Below are 21246 nucleotides of genomic sequence, written 5' to 3'. Positions count from 1 at the left end.
GGACTATAGCCTTACTCAAAGAGAATTTTTTTAGTCAGGTAGTTAAAAAAAAAAAATCAATCTCTCTGTTCCTCCACTTTTCGAGGCCCAAAGTTATTTTTTGCTGAGTGGTGCAAAACAGAAAATGGACATTTGCTTCTGGCATTGTGACCTTCTCCAGGCCCCTGTCCGAGCTGCCCCGATGCAGTGTATTTCTGGCATATACTTGTGATATAATCTGCCACCATTCTCCATAAATGTTCAACGTGACAGCAAGTGAGAGGGAAAAAAAAGTCTCTTTTGCATCAGTGAAGAGTGTTACACTACTACAAACACATTTCTCTCTTTTAAAAGATATATATGATTTTTTAGAAAGATTAATTCGGATGGGCAACTCCTCAACACAGTTATTTTTCTTCTGGCTATACACATTAATCCATCTAATTTTTGTTTTAAAACCAATAGGGCTCTTAAATATTATAAACGATCTCTAATTCTTAAAAAGAAATGTATAGCCGGTCCATACGTTTTCCAACTAAGACACAGTATAAAACCTCCATCTCTGTACATAGACACTAATACACGTACACACCCGATCCAACTCCACACTTATCCACTGATGACTAAACCATCTGAGATGGCTTGATGGGGGACAGGGGGGGAAGAGGCTGGAGAGGATTTTATTTTTTACAATAGGCATGCAAAATATTTACTGAACAAGACATTTTGCTCTGTCTTTTGCTTTAGTGTGTGGGGGGAATCATAATTGTATTTAGACTTTATATGGCATGGGTTACTCAGTTCACAGCAGAGGCACCTGCAGCAAATTAATTTGTTGTAGCACATTAATTATCTCATAGCTTCTATTTAGGCTGCAGCTGTTGCTATTATGTTAATAATATTTTTTATCACCACTGTATACAACAGGTTATGGAAATAATAGAAATATCTCTCTTTTTGGCATCCCCCCCTGTCGTTTCCATTTTTCTATGTCAGAAGGAAAGACTGAAAGAAATTTAGGCAAATTAAGCCCCAAAGCGCACTATAATTTTCTATTTCTGAACCGATTTGTAAGAGAATGGGTAACTGAAATTAGCAAAGAATCACCCCACACAAAGATGGCGCGTGCAGAATTTGTGAAAGCGAAAAAGAAGACGAAGGAGAAGCAAAAGAGGGACGGAACACTGCAGTGCTGGGGTGGTGAGTGTTTGGATGGGGGCGGGGAAAATGCTGCAGTTTTCATGAAATAATAAGGTGGGGGAAAAGAGGCATACAAAGAGTAGGTTTTTCATTGTTTGTAAAATATAAACACAGATGAATTCTGTCTTTGGTTTGTTCATGCTTTTCACTCTGCACAGCAGGGATGTTCTTAAGAAGTTGCCCTCTGCGAAATTTCACTAAATGGGAACCGTGGACCCTGCATGATGGGATTATAATCACACCAGCCACTCCTTTTACATAATTTTTTGTTTAAGATCCAGTAAGACTCCCTGTTTTTAATATATATAAAGCAATAGACACGTATGTGTCGATAAACTGAGAGTTTGCGTCCCCAATAGCCCAGTGCAGGCTAAAACAAAAAAAAAAAAACGGTGATATCACATCTACAAATCTCAATGGATTCAAAAACAATATGAAAATTTTTAGCTGACAAGAACATGTCTGCTGCCTGCAGTCCCTGCAATAGCTCACCATGTTGCCTACTAACCGAAAGATCAAAAATTATCGATTTCATGGCGCTGCGTGCTCTGGAAAGAAAAGCTACTTTACAATTTGCATTGTTTAAGAAATGAGTTAAAAGAAAAGAATCATTTTTTCCTGAACACTTTGGAATGTGAAAATGGCTTATTTTAATCTTATCCATGATTTACTATAATTCTATTATTTTTAGCAGCTGGAGTCCAGAAATGATTTTTTTCGATGAATTTAGGATTTTGCCGCAGTATACATCTGCAGTCCCAGAATCCTCCGGTAAGTTAATCCTTCTTGCGATGGGAAACGCCTTTAACCTTCTTGTGAATGAAATATCTGCAACCATTTTGAAATTTTTAATACAGAAGTGTGTGTGTGTGTGTGTGTGTGTGTGTGTCTATGTTGGGGGGGGGGGGGCTATGTCTCCAAAGCGTGATTTCTTTGCAGCGCAGTGGTAGGTATTTGTCTTAATTCTTAGAAACATACACCTTTGTGTTCTTTGAATATCATGGATGATATCTCCATTGCTTTTCCTTCACACTTTCTATGGTAGCCATTAAATGTATGTACTTCCTTAGTATGGCAAGGACTGTTGTGTCAAACCAAGGAAGGCCTCGAGAACGCTAACTCCAAGCAGGAACCGTGTTCCTGGCATCACTGAAGCCGCCATGATCGTAGCTACCACTGCTGCTGCCACGGCCACCACCATGGCCACCGCCTCCCACCACCTTCACAGCCCCCTCCCTCATCCCGCAGCGCACCAGATGCAAGCTTTCCACGGTGGCTCTCCGCCGAATTTGCCCAGTGGGTTCCTAGATTACTTCTGTGTGCGAGAATAGCCAACCATGTAGCCTGACAAGAGGTATTTACAACTACTTAGCCTGTTCAGCTGGAAAGAAATCAAAAGATAACACTGAACCCTGAGATGATGTATTGCGAATCAAAAGTCCCAATCCATAAATAGCGCACTTGATGAGCTGCTAAATGAAAACCTGATCTGATTATTGCCCAACGTTTTCACGTTGTTCAGAAAGAAATATTTTTAACACACCTTCTTAGAGAATTGGGACTGTTTATAAATGCAGGGAATATTATTTAGTCTTACCTTTCTGCTGGGAGAGGTTTCTTCTCAAGGAGGTTCGGATATAGAGTCCAGAGGAGACCACACCCTCGTTACACAGTTCTTATTTTCTACTGTTTCTGCTTACTTGTAAGTAGGACTGATTAACAGCTATAATTATACATTAATTTAAGGGACCTAATCAAAAGAAGCCGACCGCTCATTTCCCTCTCTCTAAAGGAAACTCATTGTCATAGTGCTCAATAAATGTTTAATTAATGGATTTGATAGTTAACTATCCAAAAAGTGAATGGGCCTTCTTTACAGTGCTGCCTTGATTAATGTTTCTGTTGGAAGTGCACAAACACGCTGGGCATTTCTTTCTTTGCCTAAGGTGATTCAGAATCATGTGTTTTAGTGAAGGGATGCTTTCCATTCAGAATCCATGTAATCACTGCTTGATGTGCCAATGGTCTAATATCATGACAAGTAATACTTCCTCTGTTAAACCAGCTGGAGACACTTGGTTTCTAGGCACAGAGCCTGAAATTTGGAACCATTTGTCTTTTGCAGCTTTTTTTTTTTTTTTCTGTTTAATGCAGTCTTTTGCATTAAAATGGATTAATTCATGTCAAACCCAAATGGCTGGCTCTAGAAGAAGGTGTAAAAAGATAACCAAATGTTTTTTATGAAACATATTGCCCAAGGCCCATTTTGAAAAATCATTTTTACAAAAGCACTTATCTCACCAACTCATCAGGTATTTTGATGCTTGTATTTCTTATTGGTTTAATGGTAGCATTTGTCTTTATTGCAGAGAAGTTATTCATCTCATATGTTTGGTGAGACAAGTGGAACAATTTCTGTTTTTTGAGAGAAGAAAATAAAAATTCTGAGCAATCTGTTAAATTCAACTAATATTTTTAAATGCTAGTCACACAGTAATTCTTCAGTACACTTAAATTTGATAGGAAACAGTTTACTGCATTGTTGCAAATTTTACATTTCCTTTAATGACATGGTGTTTACCTAAAATATTAGCAGGGATTTAAAAATCTTAATTCCAAATTTGGATTAAGATATCTAAGTTATAGAAAATGTTTCAATTATTTTTGTATCTGAATAAAGAAATACAAACATAGAAGAGTTTTTATCCTTTAGAGGTTCTAATGGTGCAAATATCTCTAAACCAGTTTTAACAGAGTGCCTTATTGAGGAAAAAAAAAAAACAAAACCAGTCCCCCTCCACAGGGAATATACAAAAAGGAAACATCCATGAAAAATTGCTCAAATATTGATTAATCAGTCATCTGATTTTAAATGTATGACTCTAATCGAATCAACTGTATATTCTTTAATACTTTTTATGAGGATTAAAATTGGGGGTCAGTGCCTGGAAACGCTATTTACACTCCGAGTTTACATGAGAAACACTGCTTTGATGAAATACCTTTTTTAGTTTAATTTGTTTGAATTCTCACTGGCCGAGTTAATCACCACCATCGGCTATATTTAGTTCTATAGAATTACTTGCGCAGATAAAAATGAGAAAGTAATTCTAGACAATGGATCTCACCGAACATCGTCTCAGTGTGTGTACTTTTTCCACTGGTATGGTCATAGCAGTTAAACGTTACCGCTGTATGTAGTAAAATACCTTTAAGACGGGGGGAAAAAAGAATTATTTAAAGAACATGTTGGCCCTGAGCATTAGCTTGCCTAAAACTACATATCCTACTCCATGAGTGAATAAGTAGGTTTCCTGCCCATACCTATGTATAAAGACCTATTGTTTGCATTCATTAATTACAGGGATAAAAGACCCAAGACAACTTTCACTGTTGCTTTTTGCACTCTCCATTGTTTTGGAGGAAAAATAAGCATAAAATAATAGACCAGAGAAACTGAATCAATCATGATTGTTTCAGCTTTGATAAACAAATGCCTATCTTGCTGGGTGACAATCGAGACATTTCCAAGGGAAAGGAAGACCCAATTTTAGCCTGCTGATACGAATTAGAAAATGTTTTTGAGGAATCGAAAATTAGTTTTCAAAAATCACAAGCTGCCTAATTGATTACTCCTTCCATAAACATTACTTGATTTCTCAAAAAAGTAATACCTTAGAAATGCATTTCCTCCAAAGAAACATGCTCACAAATAAATCTATTGATAGTAGTACTGTGGAACCAGATAAAAATGGAATCCATCAGAATTAACCTAATTGACAGGGTTCTAGAGCTAATCCATTTCCATCAGTCATTTGTTCACAGCGCTTACTCCTAAAGACTTGTTGAATTGCGGACTGGGCGCCCATCCTAAGAGTTCACAGCCTTCGGGAGGAGGGATCGCAGGCGGCCCGGCCCGGTGTTTCACTTCCAAATTCAGGCTGAGCAACCGGTCGGGACGCGGGATCCGCGACCCGGACAGTGGGGGGGGGGGGGGGGGGGGGGGGGCTTTGGGGCGATGTGCGGCTCGCAGACGAGCCGAGTCCTGCGGGGAGAATGAGGCCCAGACCGCAAAGACCACGGAAGCCCTAAACCGCTGGAGTTCCTCGACTCGACAGCGGGGCGGCTGCGGCGGCGGCCGGCAGCTCCGGGAGCTGGCGGGCCGCGACCTCAGGGCCCGCGCCGCCACCCGCCCCCCGCCCCCCACCCCCCCGAGGGCCGGAGCCCAGAGGCCGCCTTCCGCGGGCAGCGGGAAGCTTGCGGCAAGCCCGCGTCGGCTCTCCCGGTCGGGGCCCGAGCGGGGGCGGGGGCGCCGGGCTCCGGACAGTAGAGGCTCCGGGTGCCGCCCTCCCTCCATCCCCGGGCCTCCCCGCCTCGGACCACAGCGCCCTAGCGAGCCGCCCCCCAGGCCCGCACCGCGGGCCAGCCTCGGGTCCCTCTCCGGGGAGCGGCCGGGGAGTGCGCGGGCGCCCCGCCCCGGCCCCGGGCGGTCGGACGACGGCGGGCGCCGGGCGGCGCGGGGACTACTTTCCGCTCTCTCTCGCGCCCCGCCCCTTGTCCTCGCGCGGCGGAACGCTCCGCGCTGCGCCGGTGGCGGCAGGATACAGCGGCCACTGCGCGACTTATAAGAGCTCCTTGTGCGGCGCCATTTTAAGCCTCTCGGTCTGTGGCAGCCGCGCTAGCCCGGCCCTAGGAACGGAGAGCGAGGGGAGGCGGAGACGGAGGAAGGTCCGAGGAGCAGCTCCGGTCCCCGCCGAGCCGCAACAGCAGGCCGAGGACGGTCGGACTCCAGCGGCGGGAGGAGCCTGTTCCCCTGAGGTGCTGGGGCGCTCCTTTCCTTACCCTTCCGGGGCTGCTCCCGCTCCGTCTTCGGAGCCAAACTTCGTCGCGGGCGCGCGGTCCCGGCGGCGGCTGGGAACCGGGCCCGGCGCGGCGCGGAGGCCCGGGGTGGGGAGCGGGGGGCGCGGGCTGGGGGCGCCGAGGAGGCGGCGGGGGCGGGCCGCGCCCGGGGGGCGGAGGGCGGCGGCCGGGCCCGGGTTCCGGTAGCGCTGCTCCTCGGGGGGCCCCCGGGGCGCCGCTGGAGGGGAGGGGGCGACGCGAGGGCGCGTCCGGGAGCTCGATGGCCGGCGGGGGCGGGCGGGCGGGCGGTGGGGGAGGCTGTGGTTTCCGTCCGGGGCTCCGGCCGCGGCCGAGTTTGGGGGAGGGACCCTGCGCCTCGGGATGCTCCGGGCCGGGGTGGGGGGCGGGGTGGGGACGGAGGGTGGGGGTGCTCCGCCTTCCCAGCCCCAGCGGGGAGTTGGGGTACGGGTGCTGGGCCTGGGACGCCACCCTGGGTCCCATCTGCCGGGCCGATAGGGCCAGGAGACTTTCTGTTCAGATTCCCTCTTTCCGTTTCTCGAGAACGAATTAAGAGGATCCTTAAAGAGAATTGTTAGTATTTTTTTTTTTTTTTTTTAATGCCCTGCTTCTGTGAGTTTGGCACTGGTTCTTGTTTAGATCCGAGCAACTTTAAACCTTAGAGGAACCAACCTACTAGTGCAGACGGTGCGATGCGTCAGTAGGGCTTGCACAAATAAACCCATGTCCTGCACCTACATTTTCTTGTACCGTGCAGGTGAGTGGAAACGGCGTGCAATGTGCTGAGGGTCTTGGATTTACGGCGGTGGGTGTGAGACCCTTGTAAAAATAGGGGCGGGGGCCAGGGCGACTGGCTTTTACTGTTTCTTATCAAGCGAGCCGCGGGATTCAGCTTCTGACTGCTTGGAGGAGGATCTTGGTAGAAATGATGTGTTCAGATACTTTTATGGCAGCTAAACGTGATTTTTGGAGCACGTTTTCTTTTCAGCGGAGGGAATTTTTCCCTCGCTACAAAACTGGCCAAATGAAATTCAAAGTGTTGCAACTGCTTTCAGTGTTTTGTCTCGGGAGAGGATTTTGAACAGAGACTTTCTCGAAGTTGTCGAAGCCAGCTTCTGAATCCGCGAAACTTGAAAGCTTTGGCAGTTGGGTGTAGTTGTTGCCTTGGTTTTCTGTTCCCTTTCGGAGGGAGCATTGTCTCCATACTTTGTATCTTCCAGACATCTGTGGTCTCCCCTCCCCCCTGAGTTTGTGAGTGGTGAATGAAGAGAGACTGGCCTGCTGGTATGCAGAGGTCGGCAAAAGGAAATCGAGGAGTGGTTTTAGTGAAATGAGAGCTTTGTGTCGTGAATAGTGGTGGCTTAGACTAGACATCAACTTGAAGAGACGGCTATCCTTTGATAAAGTCTAGGCTGCTGTTTCTCAGATCGTTGGAGTTATAAAGCATTCTGTGTGGAATTTAGGAAGCCATTTCATTACCGTGAGTTGTTGAACATTCAGTACCTTCAGATATTCTTCATGTGAACTTGTCTTCGTCCTACCAAATAGCCGACATGCCTTGAAATGTATTTACATAATGCTACTGTTAACTATCCGCTTAGATTAGTGACCTAAACTACTTTGGAGGCTTTGTTTTGGCTCTAAACAGGCTGCTGCAGTATTTATTTTACATTCGCAGTTAAACCCACAGAAATCTCTGGATTTAAAAAAAAGTACCATCATGGTTACTTGAGAATATCATTTCACAAAATTTGCTCAGTTTGCACCAGTATTCATTACTTTGACCTAGGCTTTGTTCTGAAGGCCATGTACAAGGACAAGGCCCTAAAGTGATTGCAACAGTAACTTGAAAAACTTGCAGAAGACTGTTCTATAGGATTAAAGGAATGCTGAGACTATTCAAGTCTGAAGTCCTTGAGGGGGAAATGAAATGCACTAGGAAGTTTAGTACAGCATGCAACTTAGAGTCCTTGTGGAGCCCTAGGCTTGAGATTCTTCTCCCAGAGGTTGGGGAACAGTCGTTGTAAAGAGTTTCCAGGGAAAATGAAGTTTTAAGAATAAGGTGGTTAATGAAAAAGTAAAACCACTGTTTTTTACCACTGTGCAAGTGTCAAGAAGCATTCAAAAGTTTTCTTTTTTTGAACCAATTGTTGTTATCTGACTACTGTCTTTGCCAAGAGTATTATGTAGAGTGTAGAGTAAGTGTTACACTTCTCAAACTGAATTGAGCTTCCTATTATTACTAGTCAGGCCTAGAGTAAAAATTCTTCATATAAATAGTCTTGTGTGCTTGTTTTCAGAGAGATACTTCCCAAATGGAAGGGAAGACATGAATGAAGTAGGCCAATTTCTCTAAGGGTATTTGAAGGTGTAGCACTTAGGAAAACTGTCTGCAGATACCGGTCTTTATTGTTTGGAGGGTGGGAAGAAGAGCGTAAATATTGAAACTGGGGAGGTGGGTAATTCAGAAGTTTGAGTATCTTTTTTATAGTTTTAAGAAGCGGTGAAATTAAAACTCCAGAAATGGACTAAGTATATTTAGCCAAGTGAAACTTTTGTGTTATTGAAATGAAAGAATGTATCTGTTCAGTTACAACAAGATTTTGTTTCTCTTTCATGGTTTACTAGTTGCTGATAATCAGGAATTGCAGATGAGTAGGTGGTGAATTTTAAGTTTGTACTTAGAGCTTGGTGGGAAGTGTGCTTGATTGCTAACCCAGGACGGAAGGGGTGAATGCCTTTTAGAGTAGGACACACTTTTTCAGTACCCGCAACTGTTGTGTAGTGCATATAGACTTGTGACATTGTTTTTGAAAACATGAGTTGTATTAACTTTGTTTTCTTGTAACTCTCTTTTTGTTGGGAATGTGATCTCTTCTGTTGAAATAGCTTGACTGAAAACATTTTTATACCATAAAAGTAAATAGTAAACAAAGACTAGGGACTGCTTCTGAGGATTCCAGAGCATGTAGCTACTGCCTCCAGTACCCTAATATAGAGGATACTGATTTGCAGAATCAGTTCTCATTTTTCAACAGACCATTGTTAATGTGATGCTGTTCTAATTGTGTGATTAGATAACTGGCTAATAGGCTAAAATAAGTATATACTTCTCAGGTTCCACAAAGGGAAAATGTGTGATTTATGTTGCTTGAAAATGAGTAGGAATTAACTCAATGGCTTTTCATCATTTAAACTCAGGAGAAGGTTATTTCTTCTGTTGACTTAAGAATGCTGCTTTTGTGTTTCATGCAAGACTGAGCTTGACTCAATTGGAAACCTAGACCCATCTGTTGAGGCTTGAACCCTGCTGTCCTTAAAAGTATGTATAAAACCTACTTTCTCTGAAGAAAAAGATGCTCTTAACAGAGAAAAGTAAGTTAAATTAGGAACCCTGTTTTAGAGTTTAACTGCCTTTTTAAAATTTAATTGTGGACATCTCTTAAGAGACATTCCCACCCCCAGAGTCTCCCTCAAACCTGATGCTGCAGCAGAGTGAGAGTAGTGTTAGGGCATGTTTTCATTGCATACTTTGGTCATGTTGAGTGCCCTCCAGTGGATATAATGTAATGCTTCTGATTTTTTTTCTTTTCTTTTTTTTTTTTTTTTTTTTTTACCCCCAGCAAGTTTGTATGGAATCTATTTTTGGATAATTCTGATGAGAAAGCATCAATCGGGAAACCTTTTGAATTCTAGAATAATTTATTCATATTAATATTTCTGATTAAAAGACTGGCTTGAGAAAATGTCATTTCAACCAATATTTATAGGAGAAAGATCAAAGTTAAAATAGGGATCACGTATTTAAGTCACTTTAAGTAGGTTAAGTATATCATAATGGTAAAACCAAAAACTGATAATTTGGGGGTAAAAGATCAGGTGTTTAGCCATCTTAATGAGTTACAGAAACTAAAATGGTCAGCAAAAGTTAATTGAATCACTCAATTTGTCTAAATCCATTACATGATAAAACATGAGTAAGTGCTCAACTCACTTATATTATTAAGGAATATGTCTGTGTTAGGATCTAGATAAAAACAAAGCTAGCTGAGTCAGTGTATGTGAACTCTGGACCATAGTTACTATAGGCTCTCATTGTGTAGAGTTGTGGGTGGTGATACACTAATTTTTTGCCCTTTAAGTTTTTCAGTAAAAACCTTTCTCCATGCTCCTGTATTAAAGTTCTTATGTTTCTGTTAGTAACACTTTTTTTTATGAATATACTTGTTTCAAATAGGATTATTAGTAACAAGAATAAAGTGTATTCTCAATTACCTTTTGGAAGTCAGATGTTAATTTTACGGAAAACTCATCGGTTTAGAAAAAATTTTAGATGTCTTTTTCATAACGGGTGGTTGAAATGAAATTGAAAAGTTGACGTAGGGAAGGGAAATGACAGTATTTTTGCTCTTGGAATTCAGCATAATGTGGAAACGTTAATGATTTTTTGACTGTTTGGGAAATGTATTATAGTTAGGAGTTTTTTTTTTTCTTTAAGCACGGCAAGAATGCCTCAATTGTTTTATGTAAGTGGTTATTCCAGAATGGATTGTATCCCTTCATAAAGAATCATTTTTGGAATTAGATGTCCAAGTTACTTCTTAGTATTTGCAGCATTTATTATCTCTAAGGTCAAATAGCTTCTGTCCCAATTTTCCAAGATTTTTATAAGAGATGAGAGTAGATTTGAAAGTTCCTTTAAAAATCATGTACATACAGTTTACCGAAAAAGTCTACCTATTAGGGACTTAATTTATCTCTTGAAATTGGCTGACATACAACATGTTGGCATTCAAGATAAGTGACTAAAGTAAGATTGCTTTCAGAAGCCATATAGGTTTGGTCTTCTGTTATAGTGGGAATGGCCTCTCAGTGTTTCTAGGACCAGACAGCATGGGGTGTCTGAGACCGTGGACTGCAAGAAATTGGAGAGTACAAGTTCCATCTAAGCAGCCAGTCTTCGGTTCCAGCCATTGTGTTGGTATCATCTGATTGTTTTTTTCTGAGAGAAGAAGGATCAGATTAATGTGCATCCTTTGATTTGCACATGTTGGTGAATGAAATTCATGTTTAAAGACTCTGTTCAGGACAAATAAAATACACCTATTAGCAGGATACTGCTAGTTTGTAACATCTGCAGTACTTCCATTTAGAGTACAGTTTTTAATGATTCTAAAATGAAGATAATATGAATCTGTGGGTTTGTATAACTTAGGAAATAGATTGTTAAACTATTAGGGTTCTGTTTTGGCACTTGGAAAATGCCTTCTATCAATTGATTATACACAGGAACTTAACATTTTCATGTGATTGTGAAATCTGGAAGACTCAATTAAGTTTAGGAATTATAAGATGGTTTGGGTCAAGGAAAAGGAAAAATAACAACTTGATCATCTTAATTATAGCTTTTTAAAGTATTTTTAAAAGAGATCTCAAAACTTAATCTGTGAAGGTATTAAAAACGCTGGAGATACTGTGACTGCATGTGCATAATCATGTCAGCCTAAAATTTTATTAATGCCTTTAAATCATGTTCTCCTGGTTTTTATCTGAAGTCTACACTTTTTTTAAAAATTTAATTTTTTTAATGTTTATTTATTTTTGACAGATAGAGACAGAGCATGAGTGGGGGAGGAGCAGAGAGAGAGGGAGACACAGAATCCAAAGCAGGCTCCAGACTCTGAGCTGTCAGCACAGAGCCCAACGCGGGGCTCGAACCCACGAACCGTGAGGTCATGACCCAAGCCGAAGTTGGACGCTTACAACAGAGCCACCCAGGCGCCCCTAAAAAAAAATTTTAATGTTTATTTTTGAGGCCGAAAGCATGAGTGGGGGAGGGGCAGAGAGAGAGGGAGACACAGAATCTGAAGCCAACTCCAGGCCCGATGTGGGGCCGAACCCACGAACTAAATCTTGAGATCATGACCTGAGCTGAAATTGGATGGTGAACCAACTGAGCCACCCAAGTACCCCTGAAGTCTACACTTTTAAGATAAACTATTATCAGACCAAATCCAAAACTTAACAACCAAGTTTAGATAATTAAAAATATATTGAACGTAAGTTTTATTTAAATTAATGGCATTCTATTATTTGGTCAGAATAAATTTATAAAGGCAGTTAGATTTTGGTTAAATCTTTTTTTGCTAGGGTAAAAATTTTCATTTCCGGAGTTGGAAAAGTTGGCAAACTACATGTTTAATTACATGTTTAACCTGCAGACTACATGTTTAAATGACAAGCAAGCTATGTCTGGACTGAAAGTGCAATGCATAGGACAACATTGGTTATAAAAAGCAGTATCTGAGAATAGTGCTACAAATGTATTTGATATGGTATGGTATAGAATACAAACTAAACTGATCAGTGGACTTTTACAAAACATTGGTCTCAGAGGTACTAACTCCCTGGCTATCCTCCTATCCCTGTGTAACTTTACCAAGCCACTGTAAAGTTTCCCTTACAATATTCCAGAAATTTCCGGCCTTTGATTTCTTTTGAACTTGTTGGAAAGGCTCCCCCTCATGCCCAGCAGTTTGAATAGTGTGAACAGCTGGATGATGCTGGGGTGAAAATGCTCCATAGCACTTCCCGTTTTCTCTCCTGTTTTTTCCCTCTCTTAATTTCTTCACTAATGTTCCCACAGTTTTACTTGTGATTTCGTCATTCACATGTTGTTATGCTGGTAGTTTCCTTTCAAGATTCGTTACAGGTATGTTAAACAACTAGTTTAAAAAATTGGGCAGGGGGAGAGATTTTTAACCTGTCTACGTTCTTTCAAGTTCATAAATCCTTGTGGCATACAAACCATATCTGTGATTAATAAGTCTTATCTTAAATGCTGGTAGTTGATTTGACTTGGAAGTAAAAGATGTGCAAAGGCCGAAGGGCTAGTTTAATAAGCTTCTTTTATTAAAGGGGTTTTATGATAGCTTAAATAATTGTGATAGGTGTATGTATATATACCCATTTTATTATACATTGTCCATATAAAAATGACTGCAGAATTTCTTGGAAATACAATTTGAAGGTGATCTTAAATGATTGTAGTAATTTGCACCGAGGGGTGGTTGTTGTAAACTACTCTATTTTTTAAGTATAATTAAGTGGTTTGGGGGTAAGAGTGTAGGGAGCAAGTCTTTGAAGTTTTCCACATGCTAGATGAGTGCCGTATGTGTAAAGCAGGAACCAGAGTTTCTTAGAAATATTTTTCAGTCTAACTGTGGAGGTTTCCAAGTCGAGTTCCATTCCACTGTGTAGAAAGTGCTGGCTGAGACACCTAAATTATTTTCTGAGCTACTGAAAGAATGCAGTGGTGTCAGACCTATATCTCCCTAATAGTTCATAGATGCAGAAGTGGACACCAAATGTTACAGGACACCTAGTATGCGTGGACATAGAACTCTTTAGATAGCTTAGTAAGTTTAGTCTGTTTTCTTGCATTTTGCTTGATTTTAAAGTTTGGTTTTTTAGGCTCAGCTAATTGGATCCCTTTTTTTTTGTAAGAATACGTACTGATCTGCTTGAAGAATACCCTGACTATATGCTAAAGGACTTCGCGTTTCTCCCTTTGCCATTATATCCCAGATACTATGTTTCTCTAGAAAGCTCCAAGACAGGAAGACTATTTAACCTTCTCTGCTTTTCAGATGAGTCCCCTCTCGTCCATCAGAAGCTAAGCAGGAACTCCTTCAACACCCTGCCAGTCTGCATCGAGTGTCCATCTTTAAAATGGAGGAGGGACACCTGGGTGGCTCAGTTGGTTAAGCGTCTTGACTTCTGATTTCGGCTCAGGTCATGATCTCACACTTCACAGAGAGATCAAGTCCTGAGTTGGGCTCTGCTCTGAGAGCCTCCTTGGGATTCTCTCCCTCTCTGTGCCTCTTCCCCGCTTTCATGTGTGCTTTCTCTCAAAATAAATAAATAAACTTAAAAAAATAAAATAAAATGGAGGAAATAGTATATTCTGGTCAGAGGCCAGTCCTGACCCATGTGGTTTCAAGGACTTTGTTCTTTTAGTTCTACCTAACTCTTCTGTATTGGCCTTATCCCTTCCTCCAGATTCTAATCCCGTTACTTTTTAAGTCTCCATCTCCCACCTTTTATCACTCACTGTACCTTATGGAACTCCTAGAACTCCTTTTATTTTCAGTGTATTCTGGGAATGTTCCCTTCTCTCTCTTACTCCAACTGTAACCTAGTCTGTCCCCTGATAATGCTACTTCCTTGCAGCTCTCTCAGTGGTAAATGTTTTCCCTTTTTGCACACATTTTACTACTAAACTGAGAGGCAGAGAAAGTGTCTTTGTTTTTCATTCACTTCTTAACCGTTATTTTCCAGAACTTCGATCTTTGACTCTCATGCCATCAAATTATACTACCCGCTACCCCTCTTTATTTCAGTCATCTACTGACTTCCTGGGGAGGTGTTGGGATATTTGAGAAGAGAAGAAAAAGTAAGGAGGGTCATCTCCCTCCTTCCTTGAACACTTTATTAGCTTGGCTCAGTGTCCTCTTTTATTTCTGTCATAATTCTTGGAGATATCAGTGTCCGTGTAGAGCAGTGCTACTCAAAATGTCGTCTGGTCAGAACTGTTTGTTACTAGTGAGGATTATGATAAGGGGTTTGTGCCAGAATATAAATCACCTCTGTCACTAAATTCACTGTTTAGTCCAGCTGACTTTTTTTGCAGCAAGTCTTCTTTGATAAAGGAAGCAGCATGTTGATTTATAATCTGGCACAGGCTCCTCATGGTGTCGTGGTCTGGCTCTTTGAGGAACGCTGGTATAAAAGATGTTCTGGCCTATTCCTTTCTTTCTTCTCCTCCAGTGATCTCATTTTTCACTCTAATTCAACCACATGGTCCCATTGTCATATCCTAGAATGCTTCGTCTTATACTAATTACTACCCCCTCCCCAATCTCATTTTTTTTTTTTTTTTAAGTTTATTCTGAGAGAGAGCAGGGGAGGGGCAGAGAGAGAGGGAGAGAGAGAGAGGGAGAGAGAGAGAGAATCCCAAGCAGGCTTAGTGCTGCCAGCACAGATCTGGATGTGGGGCCAAACTCTCTGAACCGTGAGATCATGACCTGAGCTAAAATCAAGAGTCAGGACACTTAACTGACTGGGCCAGGTGCCCCTCTCCAGTCTCATTTCAAGTGCCCCACTGCCTTACTCCTCTAGGAAATACTTGAATTCCAGCAGCCCTTCAGCCCCACCAGAACCTATAATCTGTATCCATCTAACCTTTTTAGGGTCCCTCACCCTCACTTACACCCACCTGAGATTTCGTATTGAATCATAATCACTTTCTTATATACACTTTCAACAACTTTGTCTCTCCCTGGCTTCATCCCCAGTGGTCCCCAGTCTGTTAGTTCGCTCTCTTTTATGATTGCATCTTTCTTTTCCTCTAACATTCCAACACCTTCTCCCCTATTCTTCCTCATCTAATACCCTTGCTTTCTATCTCACTAAGCATATTGAATGATTTAAAAAATTCCTGCATGCTCCCGTATCTGTGACTGTGCGCTTTACCTTCTCCATCACTGGATGAACCGTAGTGTTCCAAGACAACGAGTTCATTTGTATACTAGATCTCGTTCCCTTCTTGGTCTCAAGAATATTATTACTCTTGTCAGTCTCCCTTCTCCTGCATCACTGGTTTTTCCTTCTGTGCTGGCTCTTCCCATGAGCACACAAACATGATATTGCTTATCTCATTTTAAAATAATTTTTTCTTCCTGTCTCCCCTTTTACCCATCACCCACACAAAATAGCTTGAAACAATTGCTTTTATTCACTCTCCCTTTCTTTTGAACCCATACCAGGAAATCACCATGTTATAAATTAACAGTCCTCATCTCATTTAATCTATGAGTAGCATTTGGCACAGTTGCTTGAAACACTTTTTTCTTTGGCTTCTAGGCTACGATGTCTGCTAGCAGGTTTTCTTCCTGCCTTGCTGGTGGTTCCTTCTTAGTCTCCTTTGGGTTTTCTGTTCTCTCTCTGATCTCTTTATTGATGTGACTGAGAGTTTAGTCTTAAGACTTATTTTTTGTTGTTTAAATACACTCTCTAGTCTCATAGCTTTAAACAGATGGCATTTAATCTGTTTGCTTCTGACTTCCAAATTTATATCCCTAGCTTGGGTTTCTCTCCTAAATTTTAGATTCTAATACCCAGCTATTTTGAAAAAAAATTTTGGGGTGTCTAAGAAGTATCACGGACTTAACTTTTCTAGAAATGAGCTCTCAATTTCCCCTAATGGCTGCTTCTCTTAGTTGTTTCTGAATGGAACTGTATCTTTCCAGTTAACTCAGGCTTTTCTTTTTTTTTAAATTTTTTTAATATATATATATATATTTGAGAAAGCATGCACGCACAAGCAGGGGAGGGGCAGAAAGAGGGAGATACAGAATCCGAAGCAGGCAGGTTCCAGGCTCTGAGCTGTCAGCACAGATCCTGACGTGGGGCTCAAACTCACAAACTGAGATCATGACCTGAGCTATAGTTGGATGCTCAACCGACTGAGCCAGCCAGGCGACCCCCGCCCCCCACTTCTTTAAAAAAGATTTTTTAATGTTTATTTTTATTTTTGAGAGAGAGAGAGAGCGCCAGGTACTCAGACTTCTAATCATATTGTTCTTTTTCATTTTTTGGTGTTTGTTTATTTTGAGAGAGAGACAGAGACAGAGAACTGCCAGCAGGCTCCATGCCGTCAAAGCAGAGTGCAACACAGGGCTCGAACCCATGAATGGTGAGGTCATGATGTGAGCGGAAATCAGGAGTCGCACGCCTAACTGACTGAGCCTCCCAGACAGCCCTAACCATATTGTTCTTGACTCCTGTTTCTCTAACACTCAGTATGGAAACCCTGTCTGTAAATCCTGTCTTTTCTCCCTTTAACAATATCCAAAATCTAACCATTTCTTACCATAGCAGTACCGTTGTAATCATCTGCCTGGGTTACTGCAAAGGCTTCCTAACTGGTCTCCCTACTTACACCTTTGTTCTTCTAAAATATATCTTCAACACAGCAGCCAGAGGTAACCCTTACAAAGCAGTAGATATGTAACTTTTCTGTTCAGAAACCTCCAGGTGCTTACCATCTCATTCAGTAAAAGCACAAATCCCTCTGTGTCTACACTCTCTTTATCACTTACTACTTTTGTCTTCTTTATCTGTGCAGGCTGTTATGTTTTTCCTCCAACTGGTCAAGCATGATCCCATATCATGGCTCACTTCCTGATCTCCTTCAGGCTTTTTCTTGCTATGCTGTCTAAAATCACAGTCCTTCCCCATCTTCCTATCTCCTTTCTTGCTTTATGTTTCTCCATAGCCCTTGTCACTCTCTAACATAATATTTTGGTTTTTTTGATTGTTTGTTTTCTTTTTTCTTAGCCTACTAGAATGTAAACTCCAGAAAGACAGGGATTTTTGTCTGTGTCCTTCACTGCTTTCTTCCTCCCAGTGCCTAGAGTCATACTACATAATAGATGATCAGTAAATATGTGTTGAGTGAATCTTATCCTCTCATTTAGATCATTCCCAGTAGCATACAGGTATATTCCAGACATTTGCAGAGATGGTTCCTTCTTGTCATTGATGGCTCATGTTTAGATACCACTTCTACATTGAGGTCTTTTCTGTTCGCTCATTTTAATTTTCTCATATTCTATTCTTTTATTTGGTTTGTGGCACTTAATTATACTCTGAAATAACATTGTTTGCTTGTTTGTTCTTTCTTCCTCTCCTGATCTTGTCCTGATTTTATATCTCTGGTACTCAGAAGAATGTCTAGAGGTTACGGGTGCACAGGAAAGGTGTGTTGGCTGCGTGAATATTCTAGAAATGACACCCTTTGTTTTCCTCCGGCTAATGCCCCATTTATTTCTCTGCTCTATTTCATGGTGTGTCCATACCCTATGGACATGTCTGCACTTTTCATCTCCCATTCCAGTTCATGCTCTGCTTTCATTATTCCAGCGAATATGCTCTGCTGAGGTCCTATTGGACCTTCATGTTGACCAACCATGTGCATACTTTTTAGCTTTAGTCTTGCCGGACCACCTAGCATTTGGTATTATGTATGTATTTCTTTCTTCCTTCTGTAACACCTTCCTTCTACTCACCAGTAGAATTTTCTGTGGTGGTGGAAATGTTCTACATCTATGTTGCCCGGTGTGGTAGCCACCAGCTACATGTGGCTCTAGAGCATTTGAATATGGCAATATGAAAAACTAAATTTTTTATGAAAGTAAATGTAAATGTAAATAACCGCATGTAACAAGTGGCTACCATATTGGACAGTGCAGTTCTAGAAACATTCTCCTCTTTTTTCCTACATTGCACTAAACTTAGTATCACAACTTAATTGCTCAACCCAAATATGTAGGACTCTTCTTTTTTTTTTTTTTAATTTTTTTTTTTTTTTTAACGTTTATTTTTGAGACAGAGAGAGACAGAGCATGAACAGGGGAGGGTCAGAGAGAGAGGGAGACACAGAATCTGAAACAGGTTCCAGGCTCCGAGCTGTCAGCACAGAGCCCGACGCGGGGCTCGAACTCACCGCGAGATCGTGACCTGAGCTGAAGTCGGCCGCCCAACCGACTGAGCCACCCAGGTGCCCCTGTAGGACTCTTCTTTAATTCCACTTATCCTACTTTAATTCCTCTCATTTATTAGAACTAGTCCATCAACAGTCTGTTGTTTCTACCTCCAAAGTATTTCTCCAGTGTAGCTATTTTTGTGCTTAGTGCTACGATCTGAGCTTAAGCTGCCACCATCTATTACCTGGACTATTTGCTATGGTTTCTTTACAGGTTCCCTTTTTTATTTCTTGTTCTCTTTCAGTTGTTTTCCCATATAACCAAAACCAGCTTTAAAAACTCCATGAGATCTTGTTATTAACCAGCTTATGACCTTTCGTGGACTTTCAGTGGCACTTAGGAAAAAGAAATGCATTCCTTAACCGAAGGCTAGACAGCCCTACACAGTCTGGCTATTTTCAGCCTCATCTCATTGCATCCACTCTTTCCCACTATAATTGAACCACTCTGGTCTCAAGGTTTAGTTCTTAAAGTGATCGGGTCTTCATGACTCTGGGCTTCTGTACATGTTATTTCTTGTTTCTGGAATGTTTCTGCTCTGTTCCTTACATGCTGGCTCTTTTGCATCCTTCTTCAAGTCTCAGCTTGAAAATTACCTTCAAGAAGGCTTTGTCCACTCTAAAACCTTCCATTTGTCCTTGTGTCATTCTACTCCCTTCTTCCACTTGTGACTTAGTTATATACACTTATCACTCTTTGTAATTGTTCATTCACTTATTGTCTCCCTTCCGGTCAAGGATGCAAGGACCATATCTGCTTTAATTGCCACTGTATACCCAGAATCTATTACATGTCCTCGCGAGTAGCAGTTACATAAAAATTTGTTGAATAAATTTGTTGAATAAATCTTTTTTTTTTTAATACGAAATTTTTTGTCAAATTGGTTTCCATATAACACCCAGTGCTCATCCCAACAGGTGCCCTCCTCAATGCCCATCACCCACCCTTCTCTCCCTCCCACCACCCATCAACCCTCAGTTCTCAGTTTTTAAGAGTCTCTTATGTTTTGGCTCCCTCCCTCTCTAACCTTTTTTTTTTTTTTTTTTTTTTTTTTTTTCCCCTTCCCCTCACCCATGGTCTTCTGTTAAGTTTCTCAGGATCCACATAAGAGTAAAAACATGTGGTATCTGTCTTTCTCTGTATGACTTATTTCACTTAGCATAACACTCTCCATTTCCATCCACGTTGCTACAAAAGGCCATATTTCATTCTTTCTCATTGCCACGTAGTATTTCATTGTGCATATAAACCACAGTTTCTTTATCCATTCATCAGTTGATGGACATTAAGTCTCTTTCCATAATTTGGCTATTGTTGAGAGTGCTGCTATAAACATTGGGGTACAAGTGCCCCTATGCATCCAGCACTCAATAAATGAAATCTATGCATACGTTGTATTCACGCCCTTGGTATTGCTATGTCCTTGAACTGTTGAGTAAATGAAGGAATTGTGGGAAAACTTGTGAAACAAAATGTTGATTAACAAATTGGCAAATTGAGAAAACAAAAAACAATATGCCAATGAGACATTGATATATACCTCCAGGTTATGACTCATTTACTGGTGTATTTTTGGACTTCGAACAGATTTAGAGCTATTATTCCTTGAAGGTTTTTTGTATTGAGATAATGAAAGTAGTCACATTTTGAAAATAAAAGCTTTCTAGCTCACTCTACCTTTTGTAATATTCTGCTATTCTTTCTAAATATAAGAGAGCCTCATGATTATGAAACTTTTTACTATGGTAAAGCTGTCAAAGGCAGCAAAAATGTCCTTCTGTTTGAGAGAGTAACATAAACTTAACATGTATGGTGGGGTCTTGAAGGTTGCTAAAAGATTAAGTAATTAGAATCTGTAGTGTCTTAATGAATAGATGCTTCTTTAAGAGCTGGTCCCGGGGTTACTCTGTGGAGTCACATTTGTTTTAATTTAATTTGAGTTACTGACTAATGTTATATATATAAAACATTATACATATAACATTGTTATGCATGTAACAGCATGTTATATATAATAGAATTGGATCATATTATTTGTCTATAGCTGTAGCCCTTCTTTGGGGGTATCAGTGTCAGCAACATGTATGACGCTTTAAACAAATTAAAAATTGCAATGCCGGGGTTCTATCCCAGTTCTACTGGGATAGAGAACCATGGGGATGGAGCAGAGTCCTCTTGTTTTTTAAATTTCCAGGTAAGAACCATTGGAAGGATCTGGTAGTCAGTTTAAAGGGTCCTTCAAACAAAGTTGGAGATCTTTATAGTAAAAAAAGATTTTTAAAGGTATGCATATATTGAGGCTTAATTCTGGTTTAGTCCATACCCAGTCTTAATGGCCTGAATTGGTTTTCCCAAATAAATGGTCTTGTTGTGGCTTTCATATGTCATTTGGTCCAGTTTTGTTTTTTACACAACCTGTTTCTGAAGATACAGGCAAAAACTGTGTGTGACCTCTCAAGTAACCTGTTAACTCACTTAAAAACCCTTTCTGTTATGGGTCTTCACATTTAGGTTTAATGTACTTAATTAAAATGTAAACTCACTTGCCTTTGGTTTGTTGCCAGTGAAAGTATGTAATAAATAAATGAGGGGATGGTCAACT

General features: G+C 41.0%; 1 protein-coding gene across 3 annotated transcripts in view; it reads left to right on the top strand.

The window, feature by feature from the left end:
• Window positions 1-5795: 5795 nt before the first annotated feature.
• Window positions 5796-21246, top strand: part of CTNNB1 (catenin beta 1) — a 41236-nt gene continuing 25785 nt past the window's right edge. For all 3 annotated transcript variants that reach the window (XM_042998414.1, XM_042998413.1, XM_042998412.1), the window contains exon 1: window positions 5796-5997. The gene's annotated coding sequence lies outside the window, so the exon portion shown is untranslated. The remainder of the gene's footprint in view (window positions 5998-21246) is intronic.

Source organism: Panthera tigris, chromosome C2 (assembly GCF_018350195.1).
Source record: "Panthera tigris isolate Pti1 chromosome C2, P.tigris_Pti1_mat1.1, whole genome shotgun sequence".
NCBI lineage: Eukaryota > Metazoa > Chordata > Mammalia > Carnivora > Felidae > Panthera > Panthera tigris.
The sequence above is the reverse complement of the archived record's forward strand: the minus strand, read 5'-3'. Positions and strand labels throughout refer to the sequence as shown.